Consider the following 22,331-nt stretch of genomic DNA (forward strand, 5'->3'; position numbering starts at 1 on the left):
CTGCTTTTACAAACTATGTTTAATCAAAACGGTTTACATGAAAAGTCATTTCTAAAATAATTAAAATAAAAAATCAAAGAGGAAAGAAAAAATAGGGAGAAAAATTATAAAAATTACAAAAACATTATGAAATAAAATAGATTATTAAAATATAAAAGTATACAAGATGAAGGTATACATGAATCTTTAAATAAGGTAAGCCAGGTGCATGTGGATTTTCAGAAAGCATTTGACAAAGTACTTTGAGAGATTATTGAGAAAATTTAAAAATCATAGAATAGGAGGCAATGATCTGTTTTGGATAGAATAACAGAGTAAGGCTAAATAGTCAATTTTGTCAAAGAAGAAAGGTAAATAGTGGAGTGTGCCAGTGAACTGTACTAGGACTGCTGCTTTTTAATATATTTATAAATGAACTATAGATGGGAACTATGAGTGACTTTGATAAAAATTTGCTGATGATACAAAATTATTCAAAGTTATTAAATCACAAGAGGACCTTGAGAGACTATTGGGCCTCTAAATAGCAGATGACATTTAATGTGAACAAGTGCAAAATGATGCATGTAGGGAAGAGCAATCCAAATTATAGCTAAACAATGCAAGGTTCCACATTGGAAGTGTATGCTTGTATCTTGTCAAAAATTGCATAAATTAAAAATTAAAAAAAAAACTATATTAAATATCCTGCTGTATAAGATGTGCACCAACTGTCTGCAAGGTACAAGGTACCCTACTGGGACCATCTTTAACCTCTGTACAACAGGATGGCATTAGCCAGTGCCATTTTTTAAGAAAGGAACTGGTGGGGCAGAAGTGCTTGGGGATTGCTCGTGCCCCATGTGAATTTCTGGAGATCCATGGATGGGGTAAGAGAGATTTGAGAGGGACAGAGGGAAGGCCTGGGGAGTTTCAGGAGTTTTATTTTGGGGCACCAGCACTAGTTTATTTTTGTAGGAGAGGGGAGATCCTTAAGCCCCTGCATTTTGTATTATTTTATTTTTTTGTATGGTTTATTTCATTTCAAATAAATAAAATGAAATAAACTACAAATGAAATACAAAATAAAAATACAAAAGAAATATGAAAAAATGTAAGTGTGCCGCTCTACTTGAGAGTATTTCTTCTTACCTCTGTAAATACAATTTTGTACTATAGTATTTAATCTTAGTTATGAATTAATGTTTGTTGTGTTAGCCCCTTTAGGAGCAATGCCCTGAAGCTTTTATAAACTACCTGTGTATGCAGCCAAAAATGAAGTATCTGGACAAACACAAAATGGATGCTTGACCTGTTTTTCTCTGCACAGTAGGCAGACAAATTGGACTTTTCTTTTCAGGCAGCCAAATGCCTGGAATGATTGCTCTACATAAACAAGCTTATTTGCAGAGCTGCCTTGGAAGAAAGGAGGACTATGCTCTGAAGACAGACACCTGGTCTAGATGCCAGAAAGATTGAATTTTACAGCCTAACTGCCCAAACCCACCAAGCAGCATCAATGGGTTTATCAGCAAGATGTTTGCTACAAACCTCTGCTCAATGTCTCTCTGCCCCAGAGATGATGAGAGATTAAGGAAAAAACTGTGACGATGAGCAGGACAAATTGGGCCAATCATACTTCTAATTATAGATTTAATGAATTTGTATTAAGTCACTGAATGATGCAAATTTAAACCATCATAACGTGGAGAGCAAAGGAGAATAGAGAGCATACAAAGAACTGAAATTGACTGAGAACCTCTTGCCATGTATCAACCCCACATCGATCAACCATTGTTCTTCTCCAGGAATGCTGTCTGTCTCCAAATCAAGCTGACTGCAGTTCACACAGGTTCAGCCAAGTGTGTCCCACCAGCCAGCAGCTGAAAACAATCCTGTACCAACCATCCCATGCAAGACTCCCAGCACGGATCACATGGGTGAGGTCTTTAAACTCTTTCTAGTGGGAGCTAGCTAATATCAATTAGCTACTGAAGAGCAAGTTAAATTTACTTTGATATGTGAAGGTCTGGCTGATTGTGTAATAGTTTGCATATTTTATAAGAATAGTTTCCTATTCTAAAGTTTTGCTAGTATGCAATCCTTCCCCTGACAATTACTTCTCTATTCTCCTTTGCTCTCCACGTTATAAGGGTCGTGTATACCCCCTATCTCTTCCTGAGACCCGAGCAATGTCCCAATATATTAAAGAAAACCTGGAAAGGGGCTTTATTCAGCTGTCCACTTCCCCCGTGGGAGCCAGGTTCTTCTTCATTGCTAAAAAGACGGGCCATTCCGGCCAGGTATAGATTATTGCATCTTAAACGCCATCACCAGGAAGGATTGCTATCCATTGCCCCTTATCCCTGAGCTCCTGGATCATCTGCAAAGGATGAAAATCTTCACCAAATTAGATCTTCGGGGCGCTTATAACCTGGGCAGAATCCTGCCCGGCGACGAGTGGAAGACCGCATTTAACACCCGAGACAGCCACTACGAATACCTGGTTATGTCATTTGGCCTGTGTAATGCCCCCGCTATATTCCAGCACATGATGAATGAGATCTTGCGTGACCTATTGCAGACCTTAGTGCTGGTATACCTTGACAATGTCCTAATTTACTCTAAGGAGCTCCTATCTTATCTCCGAGACGTCCGATTGGTGCTCCAATGTCTCAGGTCCAACAAACTCTATGCAAAACTCGAGAAATGCCTGTTTGAGTGAGAATCTCACCCCTTTCTGGGGTTTATTATCTCCAGCATCAGATTCCATATGGTCCCGGAGAAGACGGCTTGCATCCAGGAGTGGCCCCAGCTGTTGGGCCTCGGTCTCTACAGCACTTCCTGGGGTTTGCAAATTTCTATAGGCACTTCATTCCATGCTATTCACTGCTTGTGGCACCACTCACCGCCCTCACTAAAAAGGGGGTGAATCCCAAGCAGTGGCCTCCAGACGCCATCTTAACCTTTAATCAGCTGAAACAAGCCTTCCTTCGAGACACCTGCCTACGCCACCTGAACCCCATGCACCTGTTCATTGTGGAGGTTGATACCTCTGCCACCGCTGTGGGAGCTATGCTGAGCCAGCATTCCGGCAAAGGAGCCTTATTGCCTCGCTCATTTTTTTCCTGAAACTTCTCCCCAGTGGAAATAAATTATGGTATCAGAGATAAGGAGTTGCTGGCTTTTAAGATGGCATTTGAGGAATGGCGTCAGTGGCTGGAGAGAGCCCAGCATACCGTTACAGTGTATACAGACCATAAGAACATGGAATATCTTAAACATGCCCAGCACTTGAACGCCCATCAGGCTTGCGGGTCCCTATTTTTCAGTCATTTCGACTTCATCCTGAAATACAGGCCAACTGCCAAGAACATTCAGGCTGATGCCCTCTCACGGGCTTATGAAGCAGAGAAGGCTCCCAAAACCCCAGGATATGTCGTCGATCCAGCTTGCATCCTCCTGGCTGCCACCCAGCCTGTTCCACCTAGGAAGACCGTGGTACTCCCGCAGCGCCGCCAAAAAGTCCTAGGTTGGGTCAAAGATTCCCTCATCGCCAGTCATCAGGGAACTGAGATGACCTTGGAATTACTACAGCGATACAATTGGTGGCCACTGGTAGGAAGAGATGTCAAGGCCTATGTGGAATCTTGCCCGATATGTGCTTATCAAAAGCCCATGGTAGGGTGACCTGGGGAGCTGTTACAGCTGCTGCCGGCTCCCAAGGAACCCTGGACCCACTTGTCCACTGATTTTGTAGTGGACCACCCCCTCTCTAGTGGCTGTCGCATCATTTGGGTCATCATAGACCGATTTTCTAAGGTGGCTCACTTAACGGCCATCCCAGGGCTTCCCTTGGCTCCTGAATTGGCCCAACTATTTGATTCTCACTTCTTTCGCTTACACGACCTCCCTCAACACATCATCTCTGACCAGAGGGTGCAATTCACTGCCAAGTTCTAGCATTCATTATGCCGCAAATTCAATATCCACTTGATTTTATTACAGCCTACCACCCCCAGGGGAAAGGCCAAGCTAGCAAACCAACCAAACGCTAAAAACCTTTCTTTGGTCATTCATAAATGAACGTCAGGACGATTGGGCTAGCCTACTTCCCTGGGCTGAGTTCTCACATAATTCTCATGTCAACTCAGCTACAGGCTCTTCCCCATTTCTTATTGTATATGACAGACAACCTGCTCCGCCACTTCCCGTTTCCCTGACCATGCCATCCCCGGCAGCCCAGATGACCATCCTAGAACTTAAGGAACTCTGGAAAAAGACCCAAGACGTGATCCAACAAGCTGCATTGAGAGCTAAAAAGACGACGGACTAGCACCGACGGGTGGCACCCAGTTCAATATCAGAGACAGGCTCTGGCTCAGTACCTGGCACATTAAGCTCCAGGTACCGTCGATGTGGCTAGCTCCTCACTACATTGGGCCCTTCTCCATCTCCGAAAGAATAGATCCGGTTATGTACTGCTTGCGGCTACCCTCCTCCTTATGGATACACAACTCCTTCCATATTTCACTGTTGAAACCTCTGGTTTTGTCATGGCCCCACCAAAGATCTCCAGAAATGCAAAACCTGAAGTTAGCAAGTAACACATTTAAGACTAATCGGAGAAAATTATTTTACCTCAACGCACAATAAAGCTCTGGAATTTGTTGCCAGAGGAGGTGGTTAGTGCAGTTAGTGTAGCTGGGTTCAAAAAAGGTTTGGATAAGTTCTTGGAGGAGAAGTCCATTAATGGCTATTAATCAATTATACTTAGGGAATAGCCACTGCTATTAATTGCATCAGTAGCATGGGTTCTTCTTAGTGTTTGGGTAATTGCCAGGTTCTTGTGGCCTGGTTTTGGCCTCTGTTGGAAACAGGATGCTGGGCTTGATGGACCCTTGGTCTGACCCAGCATGGCAATTTCTTATGTTCTTATATTCTTATGTTCTCCAAGGATGATCAGATCTACCATGTAAAAGAAGTCCTGGACATCTAGCGGCGTAATGGGAAGTGGGAATACCTACTTTCCTGCAAGGTGTTCGGCCCGGAACAAATCTCCTGGGACCCAGCTTCCAATATTGTAGATAAAAATCTCCTCAAACAGTTCCATTTGACTCACCCCAAGAAGCCAAGGACCCTGGGGAGAGGACGTAGAGGAGGGGGCACTGTTGTGCTCACCGGCTGCAGGAGGCCGCAACCGGCAGCACTACCTCTGGCCCCGGGAAAGCCACCCCAGTGTGCCTCCAGGCCGCACGGTCTTCCAGGCCCCATCGGGCTGTCCCGGCCGGCCGTACCAGTGCCAAAGCAAGCATCACTCCACCCCCCCCAGGCATACTCGCATGATCACACATGGCTCTTAAAGGGCCAGTGGCAGGAAAAACTCTCACGGCCCCCACCGATGATGTCAGGGCAAGGGACTATTTAACTCTTGCCTGACCAGTAGGACCTTGCCTCGGCAATGGATCCTACTCTTCAGAGTGCGTGTTGTCTGCTCTTGATTCCTGCTCCTGGTTCCTGCATTCCTGATTCATTCTCCCGGTCCCTTGGACTGCTCTCCTAGCTCCTCGCCCCTCGGACTGCTCTCCTAGCTCTGACCCTGCTACGTCCCCAGATTCTGCTTGTCTGCCACCTGCCCCGACCATCTGCCTGTTGTTGCATCCGTTGTCTCAGATGGCTTCTACCTTTGTGCCTCACCTTTCTTCCTTCTCTCTCCTCAAGCCTTGTGAGGATGGATGCCACCACATCTTCATGCCACTCTCCCCGGCATCCCCAGATTGGCAACGGGGACGGCGTTCACCATGTTTCTCCTAAGGGCCTCCTAGGGTTCGTGCACGCATGCCACCCACGTCTTTATTTACATCATGGCGGTAACCACGGGGGCGTCCCCTCCGAGTGACGTCAGCACATCCTGGTATTTAGCCTGCCCTTCGTTTGATAACAAACTGAGTTAGCAAGGATTGGATTCGCTCCAGTCTAAGCTGCTCTGCTGCTTCCCAGCAGCTGCTGGAAGCTCTCTCTCTGCCTTTTGGGGTAATTCATCGCTAACCTGGGTACCCGCTCCTCGGGGGTCCATCTTCTCTCTTTCAGGTACCTATCTGGGAAACCGGGTACTCACTCCTGAAAGGCCTGTGCTCCCTACACTGGTGCCTGCAACTGCTTCGCTTCTGCCTGCCAGGATCTCCATCATTACAGCTAACTACTCAGTGAGTACTAATTCTCTCAGTCTGTTCCACCTTCAGCTTCAGTGCTGAAGGTGGAACAGGTCTTGCCTGTGCTACCCTGCGCTGCCTTTCATCTACTCAAGAGTGGGACTGCTTCTACTAGGTTGCCTTACTACTGTCCACCCTGGGCAGAACCATCAAGCTGTATAATAAATACAAATTCTCTGTGTCTACGTGTATAGAGTCTAGCCTAGTCCTGTGGCCATCTCCGCAGTACCCAAGAATCCACTTCAACACCTCAAAAAGCTAACAGATTGCTAACTCCATGGATTCGGCTCAGCTCACCACCTTTCAGGCCATTCTGGGCCTGGCCCAACTAATCTCCGAACAACAGAACTCGTTGGACAATTTGACTGTTACCTTTAATCAATTACATGCACAGATTAATACACCGACTACCGCAGGTAAAGAAGCTACACCGCTTGAAGTGACGGTCAAGTCTGCATGCCTCTATCTGCTCCGACACGCTTTGTGGGTGAAGTTTGGAAATGTAGAGGATTTATTAATCAATGTTGCATGCACTTCTCTCTGCAACCTAACCATTTCCCCACAGCTTATGCCAAGACCACCTATATTCTTTTGTATCTGGACGGAAGAGCCCTGGCTTGGGCCTCACAGCTGTGGGAGCGCAATGACCCTATCCTGAATGATCTTGCCGGGTTTCTTGAACTGTTTAAGTCAGTCTTTGATGACTCTGCCCGGTATTCGACAGCAGGATCAACTTTGGTTTGTCTAAAACAAGGTAATAAACCTTTACCAGACTTCACCATTGAATTCAAGACATTGGCTTCTGAATTACATTGGGACCTGAGGTGCCTAAAGACCCTATTCTTTGAAGGCCTGAACTCCTGGTTGAAAGATAAACTGGTGACTCGTGAGATGCCTGAGACCTTAGCGGAACTGATGAACTTGGCAGCAAAGATTGATCGCCGAATTTGCGACAAGGTTCAAGAGGTCAAGACACCCAGAAGACCACTTTAGGGAGAGACTTGTTTCAAGTCTGTACCCAGGCCTACACACCCAGGGCCTGTTGCTGGTGAAGAAGAACCAATGCAATCGGGCCGCAATCATTTGACTTCTAAAGAGAGATGATTCCGAAAGAGGTCGGTACTATGTATGTATTGTGGACAAACTAGTCATGCTGTACAAACATTCCCTACATGTCCGGGAAACTAACTGCACCCTCTCCTCCACTCTCTCTTCCAGTATCTTTAATCTGCAGGCCTTTGGAATATCAAAGCCTTGCCTTAGTGGATTATAGGGCAGGGGGAAATTTCATTTTGAAACGTCTAGTGGAACATTTGCGGATCCCTACCACTACTATGTCGCCTCCATTACTTTTGTCCTTTATTCATGGAGAGCCCTTACCGGGTAAAGTAACCCTGCTTACAGAACCAGTGAGCTAACTGGTGCTCTTCATATTGAGAATATTTCCTTCTTTGTGCTAGAGAAGGCCATGCACCCTTTGGTACTTGGGCTACCGTGGCTGCAGAAACACATGCCACAATTCAACTGGGCCACTTTGGAGCTTTCACGTTGGGGTCCAGATTGTCATGGCAAATGCTTGATGGAAGTCTTTCCTATACCATGTATGCCAACTACCCCGTTGTTGCCTGGGTTGCCGCCTCAATATACATTTTACCAAGATGTATTCTCAAAAGAAGTCGCTGATGTGTTGCCTCTACACAGATCATACAACTGCACAATTAACTTGAAGCCAAATACGGAGCCACCCAAAGGAAGAGTCTACCCCCTCTACATGGTGGAGACTACAGCGATGTCAGAGTACATTTATTTTATTTATTTAAAGATTTTTATATACCGGGGCACGTTAAAAAAAACATCACCCCGGTTCACATTGTAACATAACATAGCAACAAGCTTTACAATAGTTTAATGTCAAACAAACAGGAGGTAAACTAGGTCAACTATAGAAAGTGGTTAAATATTAACTCTTTAAAATGAGAGAAGAAGGATGATTATTAAATCATCAACATGATGAGAGGGATATAAGCGGTGAACGCTTGGGAGAGGGATGTCAGCAGGGATGAAGTGGGAGGGAGAGGGATGTCAGCAGGGATGAAGTGGGAGGAGGTAGGGGGGAGGGAGGGAGGAGGGGGGACAGGGATGTAGGAGGAGGAGAGGATGAGGGGGAGTCTGGGGTGGTTAAGTTCGATAAAGGTGTGTCAGTCAGGAAGGGCGTAAGGGATCGGGTGTATATCTTTGGGAATAGTCAGTCAGTCAGGGTATGCTAGTTTGAAGAGCCAGGTTTTAAGATTCTGTTTGAATTTTTTATGGCATGGCTCCTGACGTAGGTGAGGGGGCATATTATTCCAGTGGGAAGTCCCTGCTATGATGAATGATCGTTCTCTAATAGTGGCATGTTTGATGATTTTGGGGGAGGGTGTCGGGAGTTTGGCTTGGTGCTGCTTTCTAGTTGGTCTGGTTGGATTGCAATGATGGAGATGTTCAGGGAACCAGTGCATGTTTTGGTTGTGAATGGCTTTGTGTATGAGGGTGAGGGATTTATAAATTATCCTAGAGGTTACTGGGAGCCAGTGTACATACATCCAGGAGAATCTCCAGAAAGGCTTCATAAGACATTCTAAGTCTCCTACCGGAACAGGATTTTTCTTTGTGGGAAAGAAGGACGGAATGTTACGTCCATGCATTGACTATAGAAGTCTGAATGAGATCACCATAAAGGACCACTACCCTTTACCACTCATCTCGGAGCTGTTCAACAGGTTACAGGGAGCCAAGATATTTTCCAAGCTTGACCTCAAAGGAGCCTATAATTTAGTTTGCATCTGCTCTGGTGATGAATGGAAGACCTCTTTTACTACCCAGGATGGGCACTTTGAATACCTGGTTATGTCCTTTGGCTTGTCAATGCTCCAGCTGTCTTCCAAAACATGATGAATGATATTCTGCAAGATTTACTCTACCAGTGTGTCGTTGTCTACTTAGACGACATCTTGATATTTTCTCAGGACCTGCAATCCCATCAAGAAGATGTCAAAAGAGTTCTGCAGAGACTTTACGAGAATTGCTTGTACGCCAGATTGACCAAATGTGAATTTCATAAGGAACCAGTACCCTTCCTAGGGTACATTGTCTCAAACCAAGGTTTCCAAATGGACCCTCAGAAGCTTGAAAGAATCAAAAAATGGCCACAACCCACTGGCCTAAAAGCTCTAAGACGGTTTTAGGGATTTACCTACTACTACAGCACCTTTATTAAGAATTACTCTTCACTGACTGTTCCATTAACAGCAATGACTAAGAAAGGAGCCAATGTTGCTACTTGGTCTACAGAAGCTGTGACAGCATTCCAGAAGTTCAAAGACACGTTTTCAAGCAAACCATGCCTCCACCATCCAGATCCTACAGGACCCTTCATTGTAGAAGTCGTAGGGGCTGTGCTAAGCCAGACCAGTGATTCAAAGATCTTGCACCCCTGTTCATTCTTTTCCTGACGCTTCTCATCAGCAGAGAAGAACTACGGCATTGGGGATAAAGAACTGTTGGCAATAAAAATGGCATTTGAAGAATGGCGCCCCTGGCTTGAAGGTGCACAACATCAGATTACTGTTTACACTGATCACAAAAATCTGGAGTACCTCCATCACGCCCAACGCCTCAACCATAGACAGGCAAGGTGGTCCCTGTTTTTCAACAGGATGAGCCCTGGATCCACATTGCAACAGACTTTGTGGTAGACCTGCCACTTTCCGGAGGTAACAATACCATTTGGGTGACAGTGGATCGATTTTTGAAGATGGCTCACTTCGTGGCTCTCCCTGGCTTGCCATCAGCCATGGAACTTGCTAAATTATTCATCAGTCACATCTTTCGCCTACACGGCATGCCTAAACACATTGTTTCTGACAGAGGGGCTCAATTTACAGCAAAGTTCTGGAAAGCCTTGTGTAAGAAATTCAACATCACACTTGACTTCACCTCTGCATATCATCCTCAGTCGAATGGCCAAACAGAGAGAATGAATAGAATGCTAAAGCAGTTCCTCCACGCCTATGTTGGTTCATGACAGAATGACTGGGCTGAACTGTTGCCCTGGGCATCATCTACTGGATATACACCATTTGACATGGTCTACGGACGACAACCTCTACCACTTTTACCACTTCCACTTACTGTGTCGCCCCCGGCAGCTCAATCTACTGCCAAAGATATACAACAGCTCTGGAGAGAGATTAAAGAGTTGCTCCAAAAGGCAGGACAAAGAGCAAAGAAAGGCTATGACGCTCACCGAAGTAAGGCTCCTGAATTTCAGCCTGGTGATAAAGTTTGGCTGTCTACCAAACATCTGAGACTTAAGCTTCCATTTGCTCGATTTGCTCCATGCTTTGTCGGACCCTTTCCCATTCTTCCACTGTTGGGCTCTCTCACCTATAGTCTGAAACTTCCTTCAGCTATGAAGATCCATAATGCGTTCCATGTTTCGCTGCTGAAACCTCTTGTCCTGAGCGAGTTCTCCACCAAGACACCTGAACCTACTCCTGTTGATGCAGAAGAAGTCTCGGAGGGAACTTTCCTCCCCCCCCCCCCCCCCTTCCCCTTCCTTCCCCTACCTGTCCTGCCCCCCCCCCCCCCCCAGTCCGAAAAAAAAACCAAACCTGTACCTTTATCTCACAAGTTATACCTGCCGGCCAACTGCTGGCACGCGATCCACCAGCCCTGGCTGAAGCTAAGGAGAGCCACTAACTCAGCTCCAGGTGGAAATCCTGCTTTCTCTTGTAAAGCCAATGTAGCCAGGGCTGATGCAAGGGTAATTTATAATAACAGATTTTACATGAAAAAAAACATTCAAAATACATTCTTCTAAAGTAAAAATATCACTTAAAACATGTATATTATTTACATGAACTTCTATGATACCAACCAGAAAACTCTGCAAAAAAAGCCCCCTGCAGCCATATGGTATTACAGCTTATTGTAAAGGGTGTTGGATGTGGGCTTCACCTTCAAAATGTTTTGAGTAAACTGAATTGCAATATAGTAAAATTCCCATACGAAACAGCACTCAAATCTATGAACGACAACACTGCAAATATTACATCAGGCCCTAAAACACCAATACACCTACTATTAGGAAAACATAATAAGCCAAGCTGTTATAGATACCTGCACAAAAACTACACACCATAGTTCCCTCTAAGCTGAGCATGTGAACAATTGTTCATACATTTTGGAGCATTACTCACAGGTTTTACATGATCACTGATATACATTTTTCTTTGTGCTACATACATAAATGAAATGCTAATGCTGGTGCTCAAAAATTGTTAGTTTAAAAAATTGTTGCTCACACACAAAAAACATTTGTACCCATATGGTCACTCCTTGGAGGAAGCATTCCCACATGCTAGTAGAATACCTTACCTCAGTCATAGATGTAGAACAAGACAGACCCTCACCAAATTTAGAATGAAGAGATAAACTATAAATAGAAACATGCAGACAAAAACTGAATTGAAACTGCAAGAAGCCAGAATCTGTATGAAATGGAAAAACAAATATTATTCCTCACTAAACATCAAACAATAACATCAAGACATATAAAGCAACAATCATAATAGTAAAACCAAACTCATTTATTGATTTCTGATTATTAATCTTTGTTCTATGTACACCATATCTATGGTAATTCACAGTCTGGTTATATGTTATATGTACCAGTACATGATCTTCGGTATATAAAAGTCTTTAAATAAATAAATAAATAAATAAATAAATAAAAAGATTACATATTTCAAAACAGCTGATGAAAAGAGCATCCAGTGATTACAAATATATAACATATATATAAAATACCTAAATAAATAAAATAAATAAATAACATTGTTTTTTTTATTTCTGAAACATTGATAAAATATTTCAATATAGCAGATACAGCAAATGCCACCCAATAATTCAAATTAAACCTAAAATAAATCCCCTGCTCTCTGTATCTGGGAACTTTAGATTCCAGTCACCCTGAGATTGTCATGGATTAGCAAGGCATGGGAGATATGTACAAACTTTGTTCTCTGTCTAACACACATAATCATTCTCACACAAACTCCCTTAAATTCTCTCTCTCATACATGCTTACTAGATCACACACTCTCTCTCTTACATGCTCACTGACTCATATGCTATCTCTCATAGACATGCTCACTGTGTCTTACAATTATGCTCTTGTTTACACACATGCTTATTGGCTCACTCATGCTTAGTCATATACATAATTATACACATGTTCACTGGCTCAATGGCTCTCTTTTACACTCACACATAGGCCCACTGGATTAAATAGTCCTCTTGCTCAAACATGCTCTGGTAATCACAAGCTCGGCTGTATTATACAGTGCAGCAATGGAAAAACAGAAACATAATCACTCCTCACAAAACAGCAAGCAATAAAATCAAGAGATATAAGACATTATTCATAATATTAATATCATGAAAAGAATAAATATGTCAAAAAAAAAACAAAACAATACAGATAGGGGGCCAGATATTCAAAATGCATTCAGCGGCCACTACTTAGCCAGTAGTGGCCGCTGAATATGCACTTATGTTTAGCAGCTGCTACTTAGCCACATAAGTTCCTTATATCGCTAAAATGTTAGCTGCATAAGTTGTGAAGGGGCAGTAAGTAGATTGACTTAGCTGCATAACATATGCAGCTAGGGAGCAATATTCAGTCTTGGCCACATAAGTTAAACAGCTACGTTAGATAGTTATAACTTATATGGCTAAGTACAAATATATTCACATATATTTACTGACATAGCCATGCTGCTGAATATACCATGTAATTTAGCAGGATGTTATATCCGGCCAAGTTACTTAAGTGGCCATCTTTCATTATTGTGACCTTAATGATTTAAAAGTCACATAAATTTGTTCTAATATATCCAAAACACCAATAAAATATTTTAAAATAGCAGACATATAAAATAACAACCCATAATTAAAAATAATAATAATAATTAAAACATCTCCAGCTGCTGAATATACCAAGTAATTTAGCAGGATGTTATATCCGGCCAAGTTACTTAAGTGGCCATCTTTCATTATTGTGACCTTAATGATTTAAAAGTCACATAAATTTGTTCTAATATTTCCAAAACACCAATAAAATATTTTAAAATAGCAGACATATAAAATAACAACCCATAATTAAAAATAATAATAATAATAATTTAAACATCTCCAGCTCACCATACCATTAAATAAATAAATAGATACCTATCTTTTGCTTTCCCAGAAATTGTTGTGGAATTGAGTGAAAGAGGTCACACAATCCTCTCTCTCTCTCTCTCTCTCTCTCCTTCTGATACATAGGCACTCCCTCTCTCATGCACAATGCAGCTTCACACACACAGGCTCTCTCTCTCATACAAATAGGCAGGCTCTCTCTCTCTCATACACATCTGAAGGCTCTCATGTGTTATAGTTGGACGATAGCCAGGTGGGGTGAACACCACCTGCAGGGGTGACTCAGGACAGGAGACTAAGAGCCATAGCAGAATCTCTGGTAAGGCTGGTTAGAGTCTCTGGATCCGGGTGCAAGATGATAGCCAGGTGTGGTGAACACCACCTGCAGGGGCGACTCAGGACAGGAGAGTAGGAGCCACAGTAGAATATCTGGTAAGGCTGGTTAGAGTCTCTGGTGCAGGGTGCTGGCTGAAGGAGTCTCTGGTGCTGGCTGAAACAAGTCTCTGGTACTGGGTGCGTGGGTGTAAGGGTGAACGTCAGGAACCACTGGAACAGCATAGGGGTATGCGTGGATGTGAGTGCAGGTAAGCGTGGTCTGTATACAGGAATTGAGTGCAGGTATGGGTGGAATCAGGATAGCGTGCAGGTAAGTGTGAAACTGAATGTAGGTAAGTGTGAGCTGGATGAGAGAACCAGGGTGAGCAGGACAGATAATGACTGGACTAGACAAACTAAGACAAGACTACACTGAACAGGAACCACAAAGGCCCGGATGCAGCGAGGCAAGGAAGCAGGGGGAAGTAGGACAGCAACAGGGAGAGAAACAGGAAGAGAAGGGAACAATGAAGCAGGCAAAGCGGAAGGCTACAGGACAAGAAGAGCAGAGGCCCAAGGCTACAGAGCAAGACAGGTAAGCGAGAAGCCTGAAGGTGCACAAGATAAGTAATAGGAGGCTAAAGCAGGGAGGCCAAGGGAACTCGATGCCAAAGCACCGAGGCATGGGCTAGGCAGGGTTAAATAGGGAGTTCGAGACATGGAGCATGTAGGCAGGATACACTGGGCCAGCCAAGGGACTGTGCTCATGAGGAGCCTCTGGTGGTGAGGAGGCTACACAACAGCTATAGTCGTAACACTACCCCCCTCTTTAAGGCCTCCTCCTCCTCTTAGATCCCAGCTCTACAGGGGGTACTGAATGATGGAGGATGCTATGGGCTGGTGTGGACAGATTTCTTTCATAAAATAGGCCTGTTGGAAATGGGTGGCTCTTGCAGGATAAAGTTGTCCAGATTTGCTCTGGAATGATGGGATTGATTTATGACCATGTGGGAACTGCTGAGGCCCCTGAAAGGCAGGGTCACACCCATCCTGGGGCAGCACACCAAGTTCAGACCCCTCCAGGGATGGCGCGGCAGGCTCAACCCCTTCCTGGGGTGGCGCGGCAGGCTCAAACCCCTCCTGGGGTGGCGCGGCAGGCTCAAACCCCTCCTGGGGTGGTGCGGCAGGCTCAAACCCCTCCTGGAATGATGATGCATATTCAACCCCTTCCTGGGGTAGCAAGGCAGGCTCAAACCCCTCCAGGGGTGGTGAGGCAGGCTCAAATAGCTGGATATAGAAGCCTGCTTCTAACTGGCCACAAGGTATAGGAGTGGTTATGATAGAATGGAAAGAGGGTAAATCAGGACTACAGAGCCCTTGGTGGATAGAGACAAACTGCCTATCCTCTGATCACGGTTCCTGGTTCTGATGTGTGGGTTTGCAGATTAGTGAAAGCACAGGCAGCTCTGCAATGCCTTGGGAAGCAGATCGTCAATTGTGACTGACCTGCAGCTGTGGGGGGGCAGAGCTCTGCTAGGCTTAATTAGTTTTCTCTGCTCTAGACAATCTTGTTTCTGAGGCCCTAGCATGGAAGTCACAGGAGCATTACTGACCAGGTGAGTGCTAGGGCTTTCTGGTAGACATTTTGATTTTTTATGAGAGGTTTTCACATACTGCCAGTAGTAAGTACATTGTTTGCCTGGTCAGGGGCAGAACACAGGCTAATAGAACAGTCTGATGTTTTTTGTGAAGCAACTGGTCTGGTAGCGGTGCAGCAGGGGCAAGCTTTGTCTGGGGGTAATAGGCTAGGGATATAGGAGCATTTCCACCATCCTGGCTTAAGAGTGTTGAAGTTCAAGCATTCTTGGTAAACTGAAATATTCTTTCTTTGACAGTTACTGCATGCCCAGGATTTCTGATCCGAGACCTGACAGGCTAGACAGTTTTGGTAATGTGCAAAGTTCAGGGTTTGGCAACAAGCATAGGTGAAAAAAACATTGAGACTCAGAAATGTTGTGTGCAGTGGAAAGGAGAGTGCAGGAGAGTAGGAGCCACAGCAAAATATCTGGTGAGGCTGGTTAGAGTCTCTGGAGCCGGGTGTAGGATGATAGGAGTCTCTGGTGCAGGGTGCTGGCTGAGGTGAGTCACTGGTGCTGGGGCCATGGTGGTAAGGACTGGACTAGACAAACCAAGACAAGACTACACTGTACAGGAACCACAAAGGCCCGAAGGCAGCGGGGCAAGGAAGCAGGGGAAAGAAGGACAGCAACAGGGAGGGATTCAGAAACAGAGGAACAAGGAAGCAGGCAAGGCGGAAGGCTACAGGACAAGAAGAGCAGAGGCCCAAAGCCATAGAGCAAGACAGGTGAGAAGCCTGGAGGTGCACAAGATAAGTAACAGGAGGCTAAAGCAGAGAGCCCAAGGGAACTCGATGCCGAAGCATCGAGGCATGGGCTAGGCAGTGTTAAATAGGGAGTTTGAGACATGGAGCAGATAGGCAGGACAGACTGGGCCAGCCAAGGGAGTGTGCTCATGAGGAGCCTCTGGTGGTGAGGAGGCTGCACAGCAGCCATAGTCTTAACATCATGCACACATGCAGGCACACACTTTCTCTCTCATACACATGCATCTCTCATATACATGTAGTCACTCTTTCATACACACATAGTCAATCTCTTTCATACACACAGGCACTCTCATGCACATTTGAGACTCTCTCTCTCTCTCTCTCTGGCATGTACATGCTCTATCATACATATGCAGGCATTCTTTCTCATGCACACATGAAAGCTCCTTTTCACTCATACACACACATACACTCCTCTCAAGTGTCCTTCTTTCTTCTGCACCTAGGCTGCATGTATGCTACTGCTTATTTACTGCTGAAGAATGGGATGTTGCAGTTGGAAGTGTCAGACCACAGTGGTTATGGTTGGAGCAAGACATGATACAGCTGGAAGTCTCAGGCCATAGTGGCTATAGTTGGAATAAGGCTTAGAGATGTGAATCGTGTCCTCGATCGTCTTAACGATCGATTTCGGCTGGGAGGGGGAGGGAATCGTATTGTTGCTGTTTGGGTGTTTAAAGTATCGTGAAAATCGTGAAAATCGTGAGCCGGCACACTAAAACCCTCTAAACCCCACCCCCGACCCTTTAAATTAAATCCCCCACCCTCCCGAACCCCCCCCAAATGCCTTAAATTACCTGGGGGTCCAGCGGCGGTCCGGAACGGCCTCCTGCAATTGAATCGTGTTGTCTTCAGCTGGCGGCATTTTTCAACATGGCGGCGCAAAATGGCGGCGGCCATAGACCAACACGATTCGACTGCAGGAGGTCGTTCCGGACCCCCGCTGGACTTTTGGCAAGTCTTGTGGGGGTCAGGAGGCCCCCCCAAGCTGGCCAAAAGTCCCTGGGGGTCCAGCGGGGGTCCGGAAAACGATCTCCTGCCGCAAATCGTTTTCCGTACGGAAAATGGCGCCGGCAGGAGATCGACTGCAGGAGGTCGTTCAGCGGCGGGGGTCCAGAACGACCTCCTGCAGTTGAATCGTGTTGGTCTATGGCCGCCGCCATTTTGCGCCGCCATTTTGAAAAATGGCGCCGGCTGAAGACAACACGATTCAATTGCAGGAGGCCGTTCCGGACCGCCGCTGGACCCCCAGGTAATTTAAGGCATTTGGGGGGGGGTTCGGGAGGGTGGGGGATTTAATTTAAAGGGTCGGGGGTGGGTTTTAGGGGGTTTTAGTGTGCCGGTTTTCCTGCCCTCCCCCTTCCCCCGATTTATGATTTTTTGAAGATAAATCGATTTAAAATATATCGGACGATATTTTAAATCGTCAAAAAATGATTCACATCCCTAATAAGGCTTGCTGTAGCTGGAAGTGTCAGGACACCGTGGTCCTGGTTACAGCAACATAGGCTTATGCAGGATACATCAGTCCTGAGTGGACATGGGGGAGCATGATGTGCTGCACTGAGTCAGGCCACAGTGTTCATGGTTTGCCCAAGACTGGCTTATGTAGGTTATGTTAGGCTACAGTAGATAGGGTGGAGAATGAGATGCTGCAGCTGGAAGCCTCAGGCCACAGTTGTTATGGTTGGAGAAAGACTTATGCAGGCTATGTCAGGGCACATTGGTTATGGTTGGAGCAAGGCAAGCTACAGCTAGAAGTGTCAAGCCACAGTGGTTTTGGTTGCAGCAAGAGGCTTATGCAGGATACCTCAAGCCTGAGTGGATATGGTGAAGCATGGTGTGCTATAGTTGGAAGTGTCAGACCAGGAAAGTCATGGTTGCAGTAAGACAGACTTAGGCAGATAAGTTAGGCCTCAATGGTAGCATTTGGAGCAAAGGAGGCAGAAAATCTCAGTGGAGTCATGTCCAGTGATAGTGATTGTAGGGCAAAGCAGGCAGAGGAAGTCAGTGAAGACATGTCCCATTCTTGGTGTTTGGAAAACACTACAACTGAGGCATGTAGTTGAGGTGATGCAGGCAGGGGAGGTTGGTGGAATTACCTCAGTGATGTCATTTGGGGAAAAGAAGGCAGAGGAACTCTATGGAGTCATGCCTCAATGGTGGCATTTGGGGAAAAGGAGGCAGAGGATCTCACTGAAGTCAAGCCTTAGATTTGGCATTAGGGGAAAATGTTGTAAGTGTGGCTGGATGCTTGAGAGCATGAACCCCTGTGCTGTGGCACACCCTGCACAGCCCCAGGTTTGGCCGTGGTCCATGTCACTGGTGGTTGAATGCATCTGGGCATGGATTGATTGGAATGGAAATACTCTTGTCTTGGAACTAGGAATACACGTGGCTTGGAATAGGAACACTTGGATGTGCAGCACGCACCAGGAAGGGAAATGCAGGAACGCAATGCTGGTCCCTGGGTTATCCCTCCAACTGCTCTAAAGTCCTGCCGGACTTCCGCTTGGAAGTGATTTGAGAGTGAAGACAGACGGAGATGTGACAAAGGCTTGAACATGACTTTGAAGACTTGGAACAAAGCAAAGTCTCAGGTCTTTGAATTAGATGAAGGCACTGAAGACCTTAAGGTCTAGGAGATCCCTGAGCTGCAGCACGAACTTCCAGACTTCCGCTTGGAAGTGATTTGAGAGTGAGGACAGACGGAGATGTGACAAAGGCTTGAACATGACTTTGAAGACTTGGAACAAAGCAAAGTCTCAGGTCTTTGAATTAGATGAAGGCACTGAAGTTCTGAAGGTCTACGAGATCCCTGAGCTGCAGCACGAAAAGCAGAGCCCATGGGCTGGCCGTGTACCATGCCAATGGTGGCTCAGACTCTGCACTTGAAACTTAATGAGGGCTTTGCATCAGGACTTGGAACATGATGAAGTCTCTAAGGAGGTCCAGCATCACTGTGCACTTTACACAACCTGTGGGCTGGTCACAGACCACAACAATAGCAGTATAGGCACTGGGCTCAGGAACAAGTCAGAAGCTGGAACAAGAACTCTGAAGACTGGGATAGGACTCACTAACTTGGAATTCAGACTCAGGAGCTCCGGCTTTGGACTCAGGAACAAGGGATGGGCTTCCAAAAACCTGAACCAGAAAATGAGGAATCTGAAGACTCGGAACCAGGAACACAGCAAAGACTTAGATTCAAGAACAAGGTGGATTCAAGAACAGGCAAAGTCTTGTATTCAGGAACAAAATGAAGAGACCAGCCATCACAGGAATCAGGAGACCAGGAAAATGGAACAGGCAACATGGAGGACGAAAGCACTAGCAGACCCTTGTGAAGGCAACAAGGAACTGACTGAATGGCCTTTTTAGAGAACCGCAAAAAGGACATCATCAGGAGAGGCTGCAGGGGATATCCAGGGGCTGCAGGGGATATGCAGGGGAGATCCAGGCGAAGCAAACTCCGATGCTGGGATACTGACATCCGAAGCCCCGTCGGCTGGCAGGAAGGGAAGCTCCAAAGCACAGGGACGAATCCCACCTGTTGGCCACTCCAGGGCCCAACAGGCCAGAAGGCTCAGGAGCCAGACAAGACGAAGGGCAGAACATATGGACTGGATCAGGAACTGGATCTGGCACCGACATCAAGGTAACAGGGAAGAAGCTGGTTGCTGCACACCGGCAGCCAAAGCAGGATTGCTGCACACCGGCAGCCAAGGCAGGTAACAGGGTCAGGAACAAGGACTTCTCAGAGACTTAGAAACGAAGTACATGGCTTGCATCACAGATGGCCCTAATCAGCCCGCCCCGAGGGCTGGTCACGGACCATGGCGTGGCTTGCCGCGAGGTACCAGGACATTGGAGGACACAGGATCAAGGTGCTAGCTTTCGGGAGATTCAAGAGCAAGGTACTTAGCTTTCAGGCAAGTTCAGGAACGAGGTAAGGACTTCTTGGAGACTCAGAAACGAGGTACATGGCTTGCATCACAGATGGCCCTAATCAGCCCGCCCCGAGGGCTGGTCACGGACCACGGCGTGGCTTGCCGCGAGGTACCAGGACATTGGAGGACACAGGATCAAGCTGCTAGCTTTCAAGAGATTCAAGAGCAAGGTACTTAGCTTTCAGGCGAGTTTCAGGATCAAGGTGCAAGGCTTGTAATATCTGGACTGGATCATGGATACCGGATAAGAATCAGACCTCAAGGCAGGAACAGGGACAAGTGAACATCAGGACTGGAACAACTGGAAACATCAGGACTGGAACAACTGAAGACATCAGGACTGGAACAACTGGAAACATGGAACACTGGACCTTGCAGAAGGCTGGAACACAAGGCAGCTCCTGGAACGAGGATCTCAGGAGTGACCAACTCCTTGCGAAGGCAAAGACAGACTGAACGTTGAATCCCTTTGTAGAGCTGAGGTGGACAACGCCCAGGGAGGAGCCAGCAGGGGCCACACCTGGCTGGCCCTTGAAGAACAGACGAGAGGCGTGCGCTCGCGCCCTAGGAAGCTGGAGAGATGAGTGCTGGGTTGTTGGTGGTGTTCCCAGCCACGTGGAGGAGCCATGGAGAAGCAGACGAACGTCGGGGCAGCCCTGCCCAGAAGCTGGAGAGATGGCAGGCTGCTGGGACGGCTCCCGGCCACGCGACTGAAGCAGGGGAGCAGGAAAGGTAAGACTGGCTGCAGGGAGCCGCAGGCTCCGGCAGGGACGGCCTCCATGCCGGCCAAGGACCCGGGCAGCCATACAGGCACCGGCAGGGACGCCTTCCCTGCCGGCTGAGGACCCCGGGATCGTCGGTAACACGCTGGAGAACTCAGGAGCAGCAGCGGGGGTCCTGACCGCGAGGGAGAGCTCGCGGGGGATCGGCCCCGCTGCCTGAAGCAGAAGGCAGCCGGGGAGGAGCCCGGACTGCAGCGAAGGACCGCCGCCGCCATGGCGGCGTCAGCGGCCCGGCTGGCCGCGTGGAGGTGAGGGCCTGCCCGCGCTCCTCGCGGGCAGGATCATAACAGAATGCACGTTCTCTGGTAGAAACTAGTCTAGTAGTTTTCGGTGACAGGACTTGAAGTAGAAGTTTGTTTTTTGAGCAAAGATTCCTGTATGGGGTGTATATGGGAAGAGAAGTAGAAAGCCAGGAAGTGTTATTACTATAGATAATCATGTGAAGAATCATCAGGGTTTTAAATTGTATATGCAACTTAACAGGCAGCCAGTGAAGTTTGTGAAGGACCAGGGAAATGTGTTCTTGGATTTTTGGTATTGTGTATAAGTCAGGCCGCTGAGTTTTGTAGTAATTGTAATGGGTGAGTAGTGATTTGTGGTAGGCCTAATAACAAAGAATTGCAATAATCAATGCAGGACAGAATGAATGATTGTACAATTGTGCGGAAATTAACCGGATCAAATAGTGGTTTTACATGTCTCAATAACTTTATTTTCAAGACAGAATTTCTAAAGAAAGTTTTGGTGTGTGAGTTAAGGTTTAGTTTTGTGTCTAGGAAGATTCCTAAATTACGTACCTGATTGACTATATGTATTGTATAGTTGTCGTGTTGAAAGAAAGAGGGGATGCTTTCGAAACGAGGATTTCCTAAAATGAGTATTTCTGTTTTATTGAGATTTAGACTTAATTTATTGTACGTTAACAAGCTTTTGATTGTTGTGAGGCATAAGGAGAGGAATTTTGATGTATCTTGCCAGGTCTGTTTGGTGGGGAAGAAGAATTGTATATTGTCTGCGTAGATTCGATAAATTAGGCCAAGTGTGGCTAACAGTTGCAAATTGGGGTGAGATAGATATTGAATAATGCGACTGGAAGGGCAGAATCTTGGGGAACTCCAATTTTTAGTGCAAATGAAGTGGAATAATTACGATTGATGAAAATTTGTTGAAATCGGTTGGATAGATAAGATTTGAACCAGTTATAGACTGTTCCAGAAATGTCTATGTGGGATAGTCGGGTTAATAGGATTTATTGATTAATGGTGTCAAATGCTGCTAAGAGATCAAGAAAAATGGCAATGTAGGATGTTCTAGAGTCGAATCCGCGGAGAATGGTATCTGTGCTGGAAATTAGTAGCATTTCAGTACTGTAGTGCAGCCTGAAACCAAATTGTCAATATCAATGTGATAGAGATTAACCACAGGAGGAACATTCTTTTTATCT

Source organism: Rhinatrema bivittatum, chromosome 3 (assembly GCF_901001135.1).
Source record: "Rhinatrema bivittatum chromosome 3, aRhiBiv1.1, whole genome shotgun sequence".
Classification (NCBI taxonomy): domain Eukaryota; kingdom Metazoa; phylum Chordata; class Amphibia; order Gymnophiona; family Rhinatrematidae; genus Rhinatrema; species Rhinatrema bivittatum.